The sequence below is a fragment of the Salminus brasiliensis genome, chromosome 1 (genome assembly GCF_030463535.1).
Source record: "Salminus brasiliensis chromosome 1, fSalBra1.hap2, whole genome shotgun sequence".
In the NCBI taxonomy this organism is placed as follows: Eukaryota; Metazoa; Chordata; class Actinopteri; order Characiformes; family Bryconidae; genus Salminus; species Salminus brasiliensis.
Window position 1 is genome coordinate 29269268 of NC_132878.1, and position 18537 is coordinate 29287804.

The following is an 18537-nucleotide window of genomic DNA, read 5'->3' on the forward strand; positions in this document are numbered from 1 at the left end:
GTTTCATTCTGGATATTAATGTTATTAAGGAGTTTCATTCTGGATATTAATGATATTAGAGTTTCATTCTGAATATTAATGTTATTAGAGCTTCATTCTGGATATTAATGTTATTAGAACTTCATTATGGATTTGAATGATATTAGAGCTTCATTCTGGAGATGAATGTTATTAGAACTTCATTCTGGATATTAATGTTATTAATGAACTTCATTCTGGATATTAATGTTATTAGAGCTTCATTCTGGATGTTAATGTTATTAGAGCTTCATTCTGGATGTTAATGTTATTAGAGCTTCATTCTGAATATTAATGTTATTAAAGCTTCATTCTGGATATTAATGTTATTAGAGCTTCATTCTGGATATTAATGATATTAAAGCTTCATTCTGAATATTAATGTTATTAAAGCTTCATTCTGGATATTAATGTTATTAGAGCTTCATTATGGATATTAATGATATTAGCGCTTCATTCTGGATATTAATGTTATTAGAGTTTCATTCTGGATATTAATGATATTAATTAACTTCATTCTGGATTTTAATGATATTAGAGCTTCATTCTGGATATTAATGATATTAGAACTTCATTCTGGATATTAATGTTATTAAGGAGTTTCATTCTGGATCTTAATGTTATTAATGAACTTAATTCTGGATCTTAATGTTATTAGAGCTTCATTCTGGATATTAATGATATTAGAGCTTCATTCTGGATATTAATGTTATTAAGGAGTTTCATTCTGGATATTAATTATATTAGAGCTTCATTCTGGATATTAATGTTATTAGAGCTCCATTCTGGATATTAATGATGTTAATGAACTTCATTCTGGATATTAATGATATTAGAGCTTCATTCTGGATATTAATGATATTAGAGCTTCATTCTGGATATTAATGATATTAGAGCTTCATTCTGGATATTAATGTTATTAAGCAGTTTCATTCTGGATATTAATGATATTAGAGTTTCATTCTGAATATTAATGTTATTAGAGCTTCATTCTGGATATTAATGTTATTAGAACTTCATTCTGGATTTGAATGATATTAGAGCTTCATTCTGGATATTAATGTTATTAGAACTTCATTCTGGATTTGAATGATATTAGAACTTCATTCTGGAGATGAATGTTATTAGAACTTCATTCTGGATATTAATGTTATTAATGAACTTCATTCTGGATATTAATGTTATTAGAGCTTCATTCTGGATATTAATGTTATTAAGGAGTTTCATTCTGGATATTAATGATATTAGAGTTTCATTCTGGATATTAATGTTATTAAGGAGTTTCATTCTGGATATTAATGATATTAGAGTTTCATTCTGGATATTTATGATATTAGAGCTTCATTCTGGATATTAATGTTATTAGAGCTTCATTCTGGATATTAATGTTATTAGAGCTTCATTCTGGATATTGATGTTATTAGAATTTCATTCTGAATATTAATGTTATTAAAGCTTCATTCTGGATATTTATGATATTAGAGCTTCATTCTGGAGATGAATGTTATTAGAATTTCATTCTGGATATTAATGTTATTAGAGCTTCATTCTGGATATTAATGATATTAGAGCTTCATTCTGGATATTAATGATATTAGAGCTTCATTCTGGATATTAATGTTATTAAGGAGTTTCATTCTGGATATTAATGATATTAGAGTTTCATTCTGAATATTAATGTTATTAGAGCTTCATTCTGGATATTAATGTTATTAGAACTTCATTCTGGATTTGAATGATATTAGAGCTTCATTCTGGATATTAAAGTTATTAGAACTTCATTCTGGATTTGAATGATATTAGAACTTCATTCTGGAGATGAATGTTATTAGAACTTCATTCTGGATATTAATGTTATTAATGAACTTCATTCTGGATATTAATGATATTAGAGCTTCATTCTGGATATTAATGTTATTAAGGAGTTTCATTCTGGATATTAATGATATTAGAGTTTCATTCTGAATATTAATGTTATTAGAGCTTCATTCTGGATATTAATGTTATTAGAACTTCATTCTGGATTTGAATGATATTAGAGCTTCATTCTGGATATTAAAGTTATTAGAACTTCATTCTGGATTTGAATGATATTAGAACTTCATTCTGGAGATGAATGTTATTAGAACTTCATTCTGGATATTAATGTTATTAATGAACTTCATTCTGGATATTAATGATATTAGAGCTTCATTCTGAATATTAATGTTATTAGAGCTTCATTCTGGATATTAATGTTATTAAGGAGTTTCATTCTGGATATTAATGATATTAGAGTTTCATTCTGGATATTAATGTTATTAAGGAGTTTCATTCTGGATATTAATGATATTAGAGTTTCATTCTGGATATTTATGATATTAGAGCTTCATTCTGGATATTAATGTTATTAGAGCTTCATTCTGGAGATGAATGTTATTAGAGCTTCATTCTGGATATTGATGTTATTAGAATTTCATTCTGAATATTAATGTTATTAAAGCTTCATTCTGGATATTTATGATATTAGAGCTTCATTCTGGAGATGAATGTTATTAGAATTTCATTCTGGATATTAATGTTATTAAAGCTTCATTCTGGATATTTATGATATTAGAGCTTCATTCTGGATATTAATGATATTAGAGCTTCATTCTGGATATTAATGTTATTAAGGAGTTTCATTCTGGATATTAATGATATTAGAGTTTCATTCTGGATATTAATGTTTTTGTTTAGATTCTTAGATGGTTGATTCTTGTTTTGAACTGTGTACCATAATCTCTACGCCACCAGGGGGCAGCAGCGAACCAAATACTTCTGCCAAATGCAGGCAGATGGATAAATACACAGACAGCCAGAGAGACAGATAGATATAGTTTCTGAGAGAACGATTCATAGGATCTCTACTAATACATTTCAAAACTCCCATTTTAATGCAAAATGAAACACTAGTAGCTTGGAGAGGTGGTGCACTGTTCTACTGTGCAGTGACACTTGCACGAATATGACCCTTGTAACACATTTCCTGTGTCTTCACCACAAAATGTAGGGTCAGACGTTTTCCAAGGAACCAGACAAGTCCTGTGGCCTCTTGCTTCCAAGAAAGGTTTGGCCGCAACGAGCAAAAATATGTATGTAGAAAAAGCGGTGCAGACTGTCATGAAAAGCACATATCCGCTATGGTTAAGCATGGGAGTGGATCTGCCATGCTTTGGTCTTGTGTTGCAGATACAGGTAGAGGGAAGATTGGATTCAATTAGGTACCAGCAAACTCTGCAGTATGAGCTAGCTACCTCAAGGGGTGCAAGATGAAGGTTTCGCCATGACTCTCACAGTCCCACGACCTGAACATCATCAAAACTCTGTGAACAGACAACAATTCGTGTAAATCCGTAAATCCCACAAACAAGAACTTAAAAATCCTGCTAACAAGAACCGACTCTTAGCTGGATACAAAAGCCTTTTGCAAGCTGTGGTAAAAGACCATTACCGCGCTTCCGCTTTCATTAATGAAGTGAGAAAAGTCTATAGCCAAAGGGCTATTACTAAGTACTGACCACGGAGGGTGCTGTTATTACTGTTATTTTGAAACTGATGGAAATAAAAAATAATAATCTTGCTTAAAATAGTAAAGAAATGTTTAATCTCATTTTCATTTAACTATCGTGATACAGATATGGCCAAACTTCTGCTTGTCACTTTAGACAGACGGTTAGGCAAGCAGGCAGACAGACACATTACACCTAACAATAATAAGGTCAATTTTAACACACCATTTTAATTGTGTGTGTGTGTGTGTGTGTGTGTGTGTGTGCGCGCGCGTGATTTCTCCTCAAATCATCTCATTTTTCCTCTAAAACGCTCCATCTGTTCGTTGCACCGCTTCAGCTGTTTACAAACCTAGAGTTGAGCAAACCTCGCCATTCGATTGGTTCAGAGAGTTGTCAATCACGCCAGTTCCGTCACCATTGGCTGGCAGGTTATCGCTCACCCAGTGCTCACCCAGTCTCCTCAAAGCCCCGCCCTTCTTCGCCGGCCAATCTCAGCGCAGACGGGCGGACTACCGCCACCCAACCCCAAACACCGAGGCGTGGCGTGGCGGAATACGGGCGGGGAAAAAAACACCGCCTCTCGCCATCATCTTCACCATCATCTGTTCCAGTGGAGAGCGGAGCGAGAGAAACACGCGCAGATGTTATTGGCATTTTAATGAACTAGACTCATTTACAGCTCTATTTTCTTTTTGTTTTGTTAGCTTTTTTTTTTTTTTACCACCGGGCGCCCCGAGCGATGGCACGCGGTCACGCCGAGCTGTAGGCGTCCGCAAGCGGGTAAGAGCAGTGGGGTCAGTCTGTGGTGGAGAGTGGAGGAATGGTTTCATGATTTCTCGTGAATTTAAGCAGAACTGATGGCGCGGTAGTGGGGCATGTGTGTACGTACACTCACCTATAAGTTACGAAGTGTGGATCTGTGCGACATCGACACTTATTGCTTATGGGTTCATTTGGTTCTGTGAAATATTGGTAGCTAGTGTGTCTGTTCTAATATCGGCACTGTGGTGGAGCAGTGGTAGCCCGTCTTGGCCATATCCGTAATGCGGTGTGTGTTTACGTCCTAATAATGTGACTGTGGTGATTTGCAGCATTGGTACTGTGGTAATCTGCAACATTAATACTATATTTATGCCCTAAAACTGGTAGTAATTGGTACGAATGTGTTGATTTAGGTACTGTGGTCATTATTGCAATATTTGTACTCTATGTCATTTGTGTTAGTAGAGTGGTAGAGAGTAAATGCCCAATATTGACACTATCTGTATGTACTAATATTGGTACTGTGATTATTTGCAATATTGGTACTATTGGTACATTGGCTTTTTTGATGTAATTTGGTGAGAAAAAGATTAGGACACCCTATGCCCTAATAACTGATATTTCCCCCCTTAACTGAAATAACTTCAGTTCAGAGGTTTTCTATAATGATCTACCAGTCTCTGACATCCACTGGGAGAAAGTTGTTCCCACTCCTCCATGCAGAATTCTTTCAGCTGTGTGACCCGTCAGCTTTAGTCTTTAGACAGAGGGTTTCACATCTTCCTCAAGCGACCTCTGATACAATACAACCTTCCTAGTGGATTCTGTGTTGGAGAGCTCTCCAGGCCCTACTGTAGAAAAGCATCCCCAAGCCATGACATTTCCCCCTCCATGCTTCACAGCTGATATGGGTCCTTGTGCTCTTATGCTGGTGCTGGTTTACGCCAAACATGTGCTCTGTTACTGTATGAAAAGTGTGAAAAAAAGTGTATGATCTCTTTCTGGTGGTAGAAGCTGTTGACATTTTAGGATTGTTGGAGACTTATGCCGAATGTTATCTATAACAATCACTTTAGTATGGACAAAAGTATTGGGACACCTGCTCATTCATTGCTTCTTCTGAAATGAAGGGCTTTTTTTTGGAGTTACTGTCGCTACTGTCCAGGGAAGGTTTTTAATAGATTTCAGAGCAGAGCATTGCCGTGAGGATTTGATTGCATTCAGCGACAAGAGCATTATTAAAGTCAGGATGTTGGATGATCACCACCGCCCCAACCCCCCGGCCCCCCAGCCCCAACTCCCCAATATCATCCCAAAAGTATTGGATGGAGCACCATCCACCATTCCAGAGAACACAGGTCCACTGCTCCACAGCTCAGTGCTGGGAGGTTTATCTGCTCCCGAGAGTCCCATTCTATTGGCAATACTTCTCTACAGGGACTAGACAAGCTGTGTGTGTGCATTTGCACATCTGTGCCAGCAATGGGTGGAACTTAAAGTAGCTGATAGCATTCATTTGAAGCGGTGTCCACAAACATTTGGACATATAGTGTATATAATAAGCTGGCTGTGGACAGATGGTCCTGAGGGCTCCAGTAAAGGCTTTAACGACTGCAGGAGAGTGAAGCAGGATGTGTGTGTGTGTATATGTGTGTGTGTGTGTGTGTGTGTGTGTGTTCAATATTTCAGACAGTTTTAATTGCTTTCTGATGTTTCTGAGGCCACGTCTTTAAGCTACATGCCAAAGCCGGGACAGCCAAAAACGCATACAGCAAGATGAAGTACACTATCTCGCTCTCGCTTCCTCTCTGTCCTCCTCTCTATCCCATTCTCCTTCCCTCTCTCTACACCTCTGTCTTTTAACGCTTGTCTTTTTCGTTTGACTCTTTTTCCTCATTCTGTTCTTCATAATTCTTCATAATGTTTACTTTCTCTCTCTCTCTCTCTCTCTCTCTCTCTTTTCACTGGTTCAGTTCACTCACTTTCTCTCTTTCTCTCTTTCTGTCTGACTGTATCTCTCTCCCAGTTCAGCTTGTTTTAGTGAAGTCTGAGTGTTTGTTAGTGGCAGCTCTGTGTGTGTTTGTGCATGTGCTGAATTACTGCCAGCTCTTCTCTGGCCTGTCATCGCCCTTTCCCCCCATAATTGAGGTCAGATGCACTCAGACGCTCTTCAACACACCCCAAACAATAACACACACATACACAAACAGCACTCATCATCTGTAGCAGGGCTGCACAATATACAGATTTTATGCACTATCCAAATCCAACGCCCTGTATCGGTGTATCCCTCCACCGTTAGTCAACATGTTCTTAATCCTGCGCTGTAATAAGGTCGCGTGCAGGCGTGTTTGGACTGTGAACAGATCTCACTCTCTAGCAGGGAGCGCGTCACACCAAGACCTCTCTGAATGACTGGTGATTTGTTTCATTATGCAGAGATCTTTTAAAACTTGGTGGAATTCCCCTTTATAATCAAAGAGTTTCTGCGTGTGGCGCAATTTCGTCGTTGCTAGGCCATCCTGACAGGATGTAGCTGTGAGCGTATTATCTTCTCCTGTGTTCTGGTTTCCTGCCCGCGGTACGCTTCATTATCGTATTGTTCTCAAGAAACGGCGCGTGTGTGTTTTCCTCTGAGTGTTGTACGTAATGTCCAGGAAAGCGTCAGATTTTCCTGCATGGTTTAGGCCACGTGCAGCAGGCTGTAATTAGCTTCCGAAACATTTTCAGCCCTTCAGAAGATGTTGGCTGAAGCCCAGAAAAGCGGACCGAGCCTTTAAACAGCACTTTCTAAAGGGCTGATCATCATAATAATAATAATAATAATAATAATAATAAAAATAATAATACATTCATTCTTTTATTTACTTCTTCCAGGTCAGGGTCACAGTGGGTTCAGAGCCTACCTGCAATTATTGAGCGCAAGGCATGAATACCCCCAAGACAGGGCTCCAGTCCATCTCAAAATTAACAGCAAAAACAATTATAATAATAATAATTATTATTATTATTATTATTGTCATATATTTAATATTTATTATATTTTATTACATATTTTTTAACATTCAGTAGAAGTTGGCTAAAACCCAGAGAAGCGGGAGCAAGCACTTGCAGCAAGCAAGGGCTGATCATAATAATAATAATAATAATAATAATACATTCATCTTTTTAATTTATTTCTTCCAGGTCAGGGTCACAGTGGGTTCAAAGCCTACCTGCAATTATTGGGTGCAAGGCATAAATACCCCCATCTCAGGATTAACAACAAAAACAATAATAATAATAATAATAATTATTATTATTATTATTATTATTATTATTATTGTCATGTATTTTATATGTATTATATTTTATTATATATTTTTTTAACATTATAAAATGTTAATTATATAGCACATTTAATGCTAATCAAATTGCTCCTCAAACCTAGATGAAAAAAAAATCCAACTCCATACGGTTTGAGAAGAGTATGAGATGATTTCGCTGTGCAGTTAGTACTGTGCAACTAGTACTATGCGGTTAGTTAGTACTAACTGCATTGTACTAAGCTGCTATTCCTCTCAGTCTTTGTCAGTTGCGTGTGTTTGTTTTCTTAGCTGTCACTGAAGCGCTGTTGTGAAGGCATTATTACAGTGCGTGGTGCAGAAGAAGCAACAAACTTACTTTTTTCATCTTTGGTAGTTTTGAAAGCAATACACCTGGAGATGCAGAATCAGTGAGACGCTACCACGCTGAGACAAACTCAGCGAAGACTTTATTAACAGCATTAATTCAGTTGGAATGCCATCACTGCTGCTTCCAACCTCGAACTTGGATACTACCTAGTAATCCTCATCATGAAACAAACCAACATCTAACATACTAATGGACTAATCCAGACAATGTATATATATATATATATATATATGTATATATATATAACATTGGGGCGATTAGAAGACTCACAACTCACAAGAAGATCACACTGTTTCACCTATAAAAGGAAGCCAACAAAATGAAAGGAATCAAGACTAACTACCGGACAGCCTTGAGCCCAGAATACCTCCAATATGGTAAAAAATGCACTTCGGTTCTGTCAATAACCGATTTTTAGCTCCGTAGTTTGTCTTATTCTACATATAATTAGAGGTTAGTGGTGGGGTTGTGTAGTAGTTGTAATCTTGTATGGGGTTTTTTGTGTATGTGTGTGTGTGTGTGTGTGTGTGTGTGTGTGTGTGTGTGTGTGTGGAATTTCAATGGAATGCGTCTGGTGGCAGCTAACACATACTTGCTTGTATTGTTCACCTTGAGATGTACAGAGTTAGCCAGAGATTAACCTCCTTGCTTCATTCACACTCAAATTAGAGTCTAAACCTTATACTACTTTTGATACTGATTTTAAAGAGCAACCAATATCTGATATTATTTTCTGCATCTATTGTGTATTATAGACAGCTAGCCTTAATATAAGCTTTTACCTTTACCTTTAGTTTAGCTCTGGTTTCTCCTTTTGTTGTTTAGGTAACCTAGCCACCTTTTGCAAACTTCAGTGATTAATTAAATGCTGAATGTGGGAAACAGTTCAATCAAGAGACTGTTTTAGAGATACAGCACAGCTGCTACAGTACCTAGTTAGCATACTAGTCATATAAGAGTGTCATACACCCATATATTACATCATATCTATCACTGGCTTATATGTTAATGTCCATAAGACCATATATCTTCAGTTTATTAATGATCAATTATTGTAAGTGAGCTTAAAGGTACCGTTCTAAATAAAATTTCAAATTTCATACATATATACATGTATATATAATTAAAACTTTAATTTAAATTAAGTTTAATATTACTGTATGGTGGGGTATAAGCTTCCATTACTTGTTAGCTACATTATCCTTGTAGCTCCAGGGCTAATTGGTGGGGTATAAGCTTCCATTACTTGTTAGCTGCATTAGCCTTGTAGCTCCAGTGCTAATTGGTGGGGTATAAGCTTCCATTACTTGTTAGCTGCATTAGCCTCATGACTCCAGGGTAAAACTAAAGAAGCATTAAACATATTTTTGCTGATCAACAACGTTTGAGGTGGGGTTGGTAGGGAAGGTTTGGGGGGAGTACTGGGGGAATTAGATTGTTCTCTGAACTATCGCTTTAATGTGCAGTCCTCAGCTGCTGGTTGCGTCATCACTGTTGGATGCCGCTGGTCTGCAGTGCTGCGTGGGTGTGGACTCAACAATCACCCGCTCTGTGCTTCAGCGGCCAGAGAGCTGAAATCCACCCCGTTATGTGTGTGTGTGTGTCTGTGTCTGTGTGTTGTACAGGGGGCCTTTAGGCTGTAGAGCAGTTAGTAGTGTTGCCTTCAGAGACAGAATGTGGCATATGGTGAAAACCTGCTCAACACACACACACACACACACAGCCCTGGTGTTGGTGCAAACCTGCAGACCTGTTATGTTATCAAGATGTGCTGAGTGGTTAATGTTAGGGGTGGTTGTATATGTGTGTGTGTGTGTGTGTGTGTGTGTGTGTGTTTTAACAAAGGGGAAGATTTAGCCTTCTGTGTGATCTGTTTGTCTCTATCTTTCCAAACAAGCCAATTAGTTTAACTATTGGAGAAAAAAAATGATGTCACGACCGCCATGAATGGATCTCTATAGGACTGTACTAATGTGTAAGAGAAAGCAATATATCTGTAAGAGAAAGCAGACAGTGATGCTTAATGGTAAAACATGAATGGACTTGAACTGATCTGTGAGGGAAATGAATAGTTGTCTATAGTATGTATAGTAGAGATGCACCAATCCTATTTTAGTATTGGATATTGGTCTCGATATTACAAAAATTAGCTGGATTCTGCAGTCTTTTCACTTTAATTTGTTGGTGTAAGACTGCACTAAATGTTTAGATGTTTGCAATTTTTGATTGCTGCTTGTATGTTTGACCAAGTTCCGTATTTATTCTCAGGTTCAGCTGCTAGATTTCATTTTTGAATTGAATGCTAAAATTGTAAAAATACGATTGATTACTGTTTGTGTATTTGACAAAGTGAAGCTACTTATTTTCAGTTTTGGCTGATACATTTTATGTATTTGAATAGTTTTTAAGAAGACTCTTTAAGACTTTTTGATTTTGAATTTGAATGCTGTGTCAAGGTCCTGCACAATTGTTTATTTTTGTGACAAATTTTACAATTGTACAATTTAGTACATGTATATCTATGTGTTAATTTGTTATATTTTGTTTGTACAAAGTTAGTAAAGTAATGTTTAAGTCAATCCTGACGCCTTAAGTCTCTCCCACATGGTGAGGTATATGGTTTATTAATTCAACAGTGGTATCGGACTGGTTTCGGGTATTGACCAATGTGCAAAGTTTATGTATCTGTATCAGTATCGGAACTGAAAAAGCCAGATCGGTGCATCCCTAATGTATAGCCTGAATGGCAGTCTATAGGAACTTTGACATAGGTTGCAGGAGGTTTAAGGATATGTCTGGGAAATAAATGGTGGAAAATCAAAGGTTGTATATAGAAAAAGCAATGGCAGTCTAATGGAAAAAAACTGGCAGTCTATTGGGAATTAATGGATCTCTCTGGGAAATAGTGAATCTGTCTATGGGAATCTATGTGAATCTCTGTCTGTGATGTCAGTCTATGGGAAATGAATTATGGGTTGCATTAGATTTATGGATTTCTGAATGATTGTCTATAGTAAATAAATGGTAGTCTAATGGAAAGAACTGGCAGTTTATAGGGAATGAATAGATCTGTATGGGAAATCAGTGAATCTATGAGAAAAGAGTAGTTATCTATAGTAAGTGAATGGCAGTCTAGTGAAAGGAATGGATCTATTCATGTGTTTCTTACCCACCAGTACTGCCATGATCAGTTAATGGTCTTGTAAGTATGATAGGTATGGTGATCTATTGGAAATACCTTTTTGGGAAATGATATCTATGTGTGTGTGTGTCTGTGAGAGAGATAGAGAGAGAGAGAGAGAAAGAGAGAGTGGACAGTGTGTGTCTCCTTCAGCACTCCTTCAGGCCTTCACCCACTTCCCCTGTCAATCTGCTCCTCCACACGGGACACAGACACAAGACTCCTGTAACTGCACTATTCATCTGTCCTTTCCTCATCGTGCTCTCTCTCTCTCTTTCTCTCTGTCTCTCTCTCTCAGTGGGTGAGGGATGGTATGTGTTTTTCTCAGTTTTATGCTAATCATAATCTCCATGGCGGTTGATTGCACCCAGTGTTTTCATCATTTCGGGCTAAAACAGTAGAGATCACAGTGTGTGTGTGTGTGTTTGTGTGTGTGATGTTTGTAGGCTTTTAATGCACAAGTCAAGAATTTCTGTACTGCATCATGAATCCTATGTGTGTGTGTGTGTGTGTGTGAGAGAGAGAGAGAGAGAGAGAGAGAGATAGAGAGCTTGTGTGTGTGTGTAACAGTGCTGCTTTGTGTTCAGATCACTGCCTCATTCAGCTACTTTACTGTGGCATTGGGGGTCAGTGAGGGCAGGAGGGCAGTTAAGGGCAGTTGGGGCAGCGAGGAGCAGTGAAAGCAGTGGGCAGTAGCAGTGATAGGCAGTGAGGGGCAACTGCAGGGCAGAAAGCAGCTATTGGGTGACAGTGAAGGGCAGCGAGGAGCATTGTGGTGGCAGCAAGGAGCAATTGGGTGGCAGTGAAGGGCAGCAAGAAGCAATTGGTTGGCTGTAAATGGCAATGGGGCAGCGGCGGCAGTGAAAGGCAGTGAGAAGCAATATGGTGGCAGTGGGGGCAGCAAGGAGCAATTGGGTGGCAGGGAAGGTCAGCAAGAAGCAATTGGTTGGCTGTGAACGGCAGTGGGGCATCAAGGAGCAATTGGGCGGCAGTGACAGGCAGCAAGCAGCATTTGGGTGGCTGTGAATGGTAGTGGGGCAGAAAGGAGCAATTGGGTGGCAGTGAAGGGCAGCAAGCAGCAATTGGGTGGCTGCGAATGGTAGTGGGGGCAGAAAGGAGCAATTGGGTGGCAGTGAAGGGCAGCAAGCAGCAATTGGGTGGCTGTGAATGGTAGCGGGGGCAGCAAGAAGCAATTGGGTGGCTGTGAATGGTAGTGGGGGCAGCAAAAAGCAATTGGGTGGTTGTAAAGGGTAGTGGGGGCTGTGAGGAACAGTGGAAGGCAGTAAGGGAAAGTGAGGATGGCAGTTGGAAGGCTGTGAGGAACAATTGGGTGCAAATGAAGGACAGTAAGGGCTGTGAGGAACAACTGGGTGCCAGTCAAGGGCAGTGGATGGCTGTGAGGAACAGTGAAGGTCTGTGAAGGAAAATGAGGACTAATGAAGTGCAGTGGAGGGCTGTGGGTGGCAAATGAAGGCAGTGAGGTAATTGAGTAATTAGTTTATAGTAATTGAACTACACTCTGTGGGAATTGAAAGACAGTCGGTCAGAAGGAAATGGTAGGTTATGCGATTTTTTTTTATGGATTGCTGATGGAAACAAATGGCAGCACCAAATCAAGAACAGCAACAGGAGTGAGGATCAGCCTCATGTGTAGATGTGTAGATGTGTGTGATGTCTGAATGTGATATGTGCGGATGTCTGTATCAGACGGGTCCTGATTGTAGGCGTGTAGTTCTCTTGGCAGTTGACTTTGGTTGTTTAAATCAAAGTAACGATCTTAATGTGTTATGAAATATTAGTGATTGGAGCAAGAGGCTCCTGAGTTCAGCTTTAGAGGCTCATAAGAAAGTGGATTACTAAAGGATGTGTGCTCGCTATTATCATCATCATCAGCAGCATCACCTCTGAGGGTTAAAGGCTCTCTTTCTCAAACACACATGCACACCTTTCAAAGGAAGTGGTTTCAGACTCAGTAAAGGGTTGCCAGCAAAGCCTGCAGAATGTGTATGCACACACACACACTGCTGTGAATTGTATATGTGCTCAGTAGTTTGTACTGAGCCACATCCTGTTAATGAAGCACAGTCTGCTTTACTCAGCAGTGAAACGAAACATTACTCGACACTGAACACTTGACAGTCGTCACTGAACACTTGACACTCAATGCTGATGATAAACTTTCAGCACACTGAACTTTAAACGCCAGACACTGAATGCCTGACACTAGACACTTAACACTGAACCTGTGACACTGGACACCCAATGCTTGACACTTACCATTGAACACTTGGTACTGAACACTCAACACTGGACACTTAACACTATACATTCAATACTGTACGTTCAAAGCTTGAAACAGGACACTGAACACTGGAAACCTTAACACTGGATACTTGACACCAGACATTCAACGCTTGACAGCAGACAGTAAACACTCAATATTAAGCACTGAACATTTGATACTGGACACTCAACACTGAACGTTTGACCCTGACCTTGTAATACTTAATAATAAGAACTCTCCACACTGAATACTCAACACTGAACGTTGGCCCTGACACTGGAATACTCAATATTATACACTCAACACTGAATACTCAATACTCAACACTGGACACTTAACACTGAACATTTGACACCAGGCACTTAACGCTTGACAGCAGACAGTGAACACTCAATATTCACCCCTGAACATTTGACCCTGACACTGGACACTGAATACTCAACACTAAACACTCAACACTAAATACTTAATACTAAACACACAACACTGGACCCTTAACACTGAACACTCGATCCTACACATTTAACACTGAACGTTTGACCCTGACACTGGACACTGAATACTCAATACTAAACACACAACACTGAACCCTTAACACTGAACATTCAATACTGGAGACTCAGTGTTTGGCACTCAACACTGAACGCTTGATACTGAACACTCACACTTTACACTGAACACAGGACACACTGCCCTGAACACTTGACTCTAAACACTCAAAACTGGACACTGGGTGGTGGACACTGATGTTAGCTCTGTCTCTGACCCTCAGCTCCTCAGTCTGAGAAAGTCAGTGAGGACGTGCTGAGCCTCCTCATGTAGCCTGTTGATGTTTACTTATTTACACTTGCATCACCAATGCATGGATCTGCTGGGGTTTTGCACATTAGTGTAAATCTAGACGTGTGTTTACAATCTAGACACGCGTCATCACTGTATCCTTTAATACTGAATCTGTGAGAGGAGCGGCGGTCCACCACCCTGCTCAAGAACTTATGCTACACCCACCTCCACATTTCCCCTGATCTTCCAATCAGCTGCCAGCTCACCGATATTAAAGCACTTCTGCTTTTACAGCTATGCGAAATTCTCACTGACGCCAGTGCAAAATAGTAGTGAAGAAATCACATCCCTGATCAAAACATCCTCTGGAGTGTCTGGAGACAGAAAATGTGTGTGTGTGTGTGTGTGTGTGTCTATGTGTGTGTGTGTGTGTGTGTGTAGAGGAAGACATGGTTTGTCAGACAGAGTAAAAATCAGCTCTCTTACTGCTGACTTCAGCCAGACAGCTCTAAAAATACACATAACCTACAATTATAGTGCGCACACACACACACATACACAGCAGCCATGCAGGTCAGGGCTCCGGTAGCGGAGTGGGCAGAGCCCATATCCTCCATTTCTCCTGTATTTTATTTTATTCCCCCCTGAGCTCCACTTACAAACGCAAGAAAAAGTAAGTGAACCTTTAGGAATTATGTGGACGTCTGCATTGATTACTAATAAAGTTAGTTAAACATAAACATACGCTAAACTAATAACACACAGTTGTACAGTTGTACTGTTCATGTCTTTTATTGAGCACATTGAGTAAACCTCCACAGTGCCGGCTAGAAAACAGTAAGTAAACCCCCTTTATTCAATAACTTGTAGATCCCCCTTTAGTGCCAGTCTGATTGGGCAGATATATGGTACAAACTTTGTTACTTGTTGGTAGGGCTGCAACAAAGGACTATTTTGATAGTCCAATAATCTGTACATTATTGAAATGAATAATCGATTATTCAGATCATAATCCTTCAATTTAGCTTAAGGTAGTTTCATGCTTTTGCCAGCTAACAATGCAGACAATAAAGATGAATATCTTAAGTTCACTGTTTTAATAAACTGTCCTGATTCAATATTAAAGATTAAAAGAAAAAAGGGAGACAAATGTGAAACAGTAATTTTAGCTTCCAGCATGAAAGTATTTTGGGTTACTTCTTTTTTTGGATTAGTGATGATCTGGCCAGAACCACAGTATCATCAACCTTCCTCTGCCTGTGGCGTAACCAGCAAGCTGATTGGCTCTTTTTGTTGAAAGGCGGGGCTTTATCTGTAATCAGCAAGCTGACTGGCTCTTTTTGATGAAGGGCGGGACTTGATCTGTAGCAAGTAAGCAGATTGCAGGACTTGATCTATAAACAGACAGCATGTTGGGTATTATGTATGATCTCCTCATTTATAACATTTCTGACCTAACTTACTTACACCAGTGCTAACCGGTGAGTGTACATTTCTTGTACTGGGAGAATTAGATTTTTGAGTGAACTGTCGCTTTAACGTCCCCCTGTTCAGTATAGACACCACTGGAATGTAGTTATGAGGCAGATGTGATGGGTTTCAGCAAGACTCAGAAGTTTTTTTAGAGCTCTAATTTGAAGGTACAGTTCTTTAATTTAGGTTCATTATAGAGTTAGCAATATGTGTGTGTGTGTGTGTGTGTGTGTGTGTGTGTGTTTATGTTTCTCGTCTTCTACACGAGTAAGATGTAAATGAATATGGAGATGCATAGGCCAGCGTTACTGTGGTAACATGGGGATGGGGTGATCCTGGGTGTAATGTGATGATGATTCTCTGTTAGTGATGTTGAGTGAGTGCTGCTTAGTTCATCTTTCTCTCTTTTAATCTCCACCCCTCCCCACCACACACACACATACACACTCCTCATTACTGCAGCCAGAAATAACTATAGAGAAAAGCAGGAGGAAATGGAGAGAGAGAGAGTTCCATTTTAAGATTAATGACGTGTTTCCTTTCAGTAGCCCTGCCCTCTTTTGACTAGTTTTAGTTCCCTTTAGTAGTCCCATCTGATAGCCCCACCCATTTTAAGTAGGCTTAGTTCTATCTGTTAGTCCCACCACTTTTTGAGTAGTCTTGGTTCCATCTGATAGTTCTACCATAGTTTTAGTGCCCTCTGGTAGTCCCACCGCCTTTACATGGTCTTGGTTCCCCTGGTAGTCCCACCCTCCTTTTAAGTAGTCCATCTGGAAGTCTTACCTGCTTTTGACTAGTCATGGTTCATTCCACTAGGCCTGCCCTTTTTAAGTAGTCTTGGTGTTTTCCAGAAGGGGAAAAATGCTTAAAGCTTTGTAATTGAATTTTCTGCCCGGTACAAAAATATTAGTAATATTTTGATTTCACATTACATGTACAAAAACTGTGTTACCATTCCTTCAGTCTCTCTCTCTCTCTCTCTCTCTCTCTCTCTCTCTCTCTCTCTTTTTTTTTTTTTTTTTCTCTCTCTCTCTCTCTCTCTTTTTTTCTCTCTCTCTCTGTGTGAAACTGCATGCTCAGCATTTAGTGGCATGCCGGGTAATGACTACAGGACTGAAAACATCAAAGCACTTCAGTGTGCATAAATGTGTGTGTGTGTGTGTATGTGTATTCCTCTGTCAGATCTCAGTAGTGTACTACTGCAGAGGGGATGAAGAGAGCATATCATTAGTGAAGACAGCAGTTAGCTCCACCCATTCTTCTAAAATCAAGAGTACTAATAGTGAGTCCATAGAGCGCACCAGTTGCTCCTAATGCTATAGGGCTTTATACCCCTCTAGCCCACACTTGGCATTGGGCATGCTGACCTTAGGCTTGTGGCACTCTAGAGTGGGTCGTTCTATTGGTCAGTGCTTTTCTATAGAGATTACTGAAGCAGTGTGAACACTTGTGAAGCAGCTGAATTCACTCATTAGAATGGCTGTCCGGATACTTTGGACAGTTTGTCATGAAATGATTGTTATGATGTTTCTTTCCATTTTATGCACCTTTAGTGTATGTGAACAGATATGTGCATGCAACACCTCTACTCATTCAGTCTTTCCACCACTGAAAGTGTGTGTATGTAAATGTCACAGTCCCACTTCACAAACCCACCCACCCACACACACACACACACACACACACACACAACAACTTTCCGTTTCCCGTTCTTCCTAATCTTTCTTTCTCTTTCTTTTCTTCTTCTTCTTTTCCCTGCTGTCCTCTCTCTCTCTCTCTCTCTCTCTCTCATTACTGAATTCAACTACATTACAAATAATAGTGGGAACACAAGATAAAAACACAGGATAGTTTCTAATAAAGTGGCCAGTGAGTGGAAGCATAAAGTAGGTGTTTCTAATAAAGTGGCCAGTGAGTGGAAGCACATGGTAGGTGTTTTTAATAAAGTGGCTGTCAGTGGAAGCACAGGGTGGGTGTTTCTAATAGAGTGGGCTGGAGGTGGAAGCATAAGGTAGGGGTTTCTAATAACGTGGACAGTGAGTGGAAACACAAGCATTTGTAGCAGCACATAATATCAAACTGTGTGTGTGTGTGTGTGTGTGTGTATTAAGCAGGTGAGCTAGATTATAGTGACCCCATGACCCACAGCTTTGCTCTCTTACTTAAGCATTGCGAGTAAGAAAGTTAAGTGTGTATGTGATGATGCTGAGGTATATTGGTAATTATGCTGTAAAAATGGTGTATATCAAGCGGTATATAGGGTGTATATTGGGGATAATACTGTTTATAGGGTGTATATTAGAGATAATAACTCAGTATATGGTGTATATTAGAGATAATAATGTATATAGGGTGTATATTGGTAATTATACTGTACAAATGGTGTATATTGGAGATAATACTGTTGATAGGGTGTATATTGGGAACTATGCTGTACAAATGGTGTATATTGGAGATAATACTGTCTATAGGGTGTATATTAGAGAAAATAATGCAGTATATGGTGTATATTGGAGATAATACTGTATATAGGATGTATATTAGAGATAAAAAAATGTATATAGGGTGTATATTAGAGATAATAATGTATATTAGGGTGTATATTGGGAATTATGCTGTACAAATGGTGCCTATCAGGGATAATGCAGTATGTAGGGTGTATATTGGGGATAAAGATATGATGGAAGATGTATGTTGGATATAATGCGGCCTATAAATTGTATATTGGGAAAATGCTATACATATGGTGTATATTGGGAATTGGGAATGTGGTATACAGGGTTTGTATCAAGGAATAAATGATGCATCATTGGTGTATGTTGATCTCT

General features: G+C 39.2%; 1 protein-coding gene across 5 annotated transcripts in view; it reads left to right on the forward strand.

The window, feature by feature from the left end:
• Positions 1-4120: 4120 nt before the first annotated feature.
• The window catches only part of fynb (FYN proto-oncogene, Src family tyrosine kinase b), a 41718-nt gene continuing 27301 nt past the window's right edge, over positions 4121-18537 (forward strand). For 4 of the 5 annotated variants that reach the window (XM_072676696.1, XM_072676699.1, XM_072676700.1 and 1 more), the window contains exon 1: positions 4121-4331. The gene's annotated coding sequence lies outside the window, so the exon portion shown is untranslated. Of the gene's footprint in view, positions 4332-8338; positions 8366-18537 lie in introns of those variants that run through there. The other variant, XM_072676698.1, reaches the window with a different exon arrangement.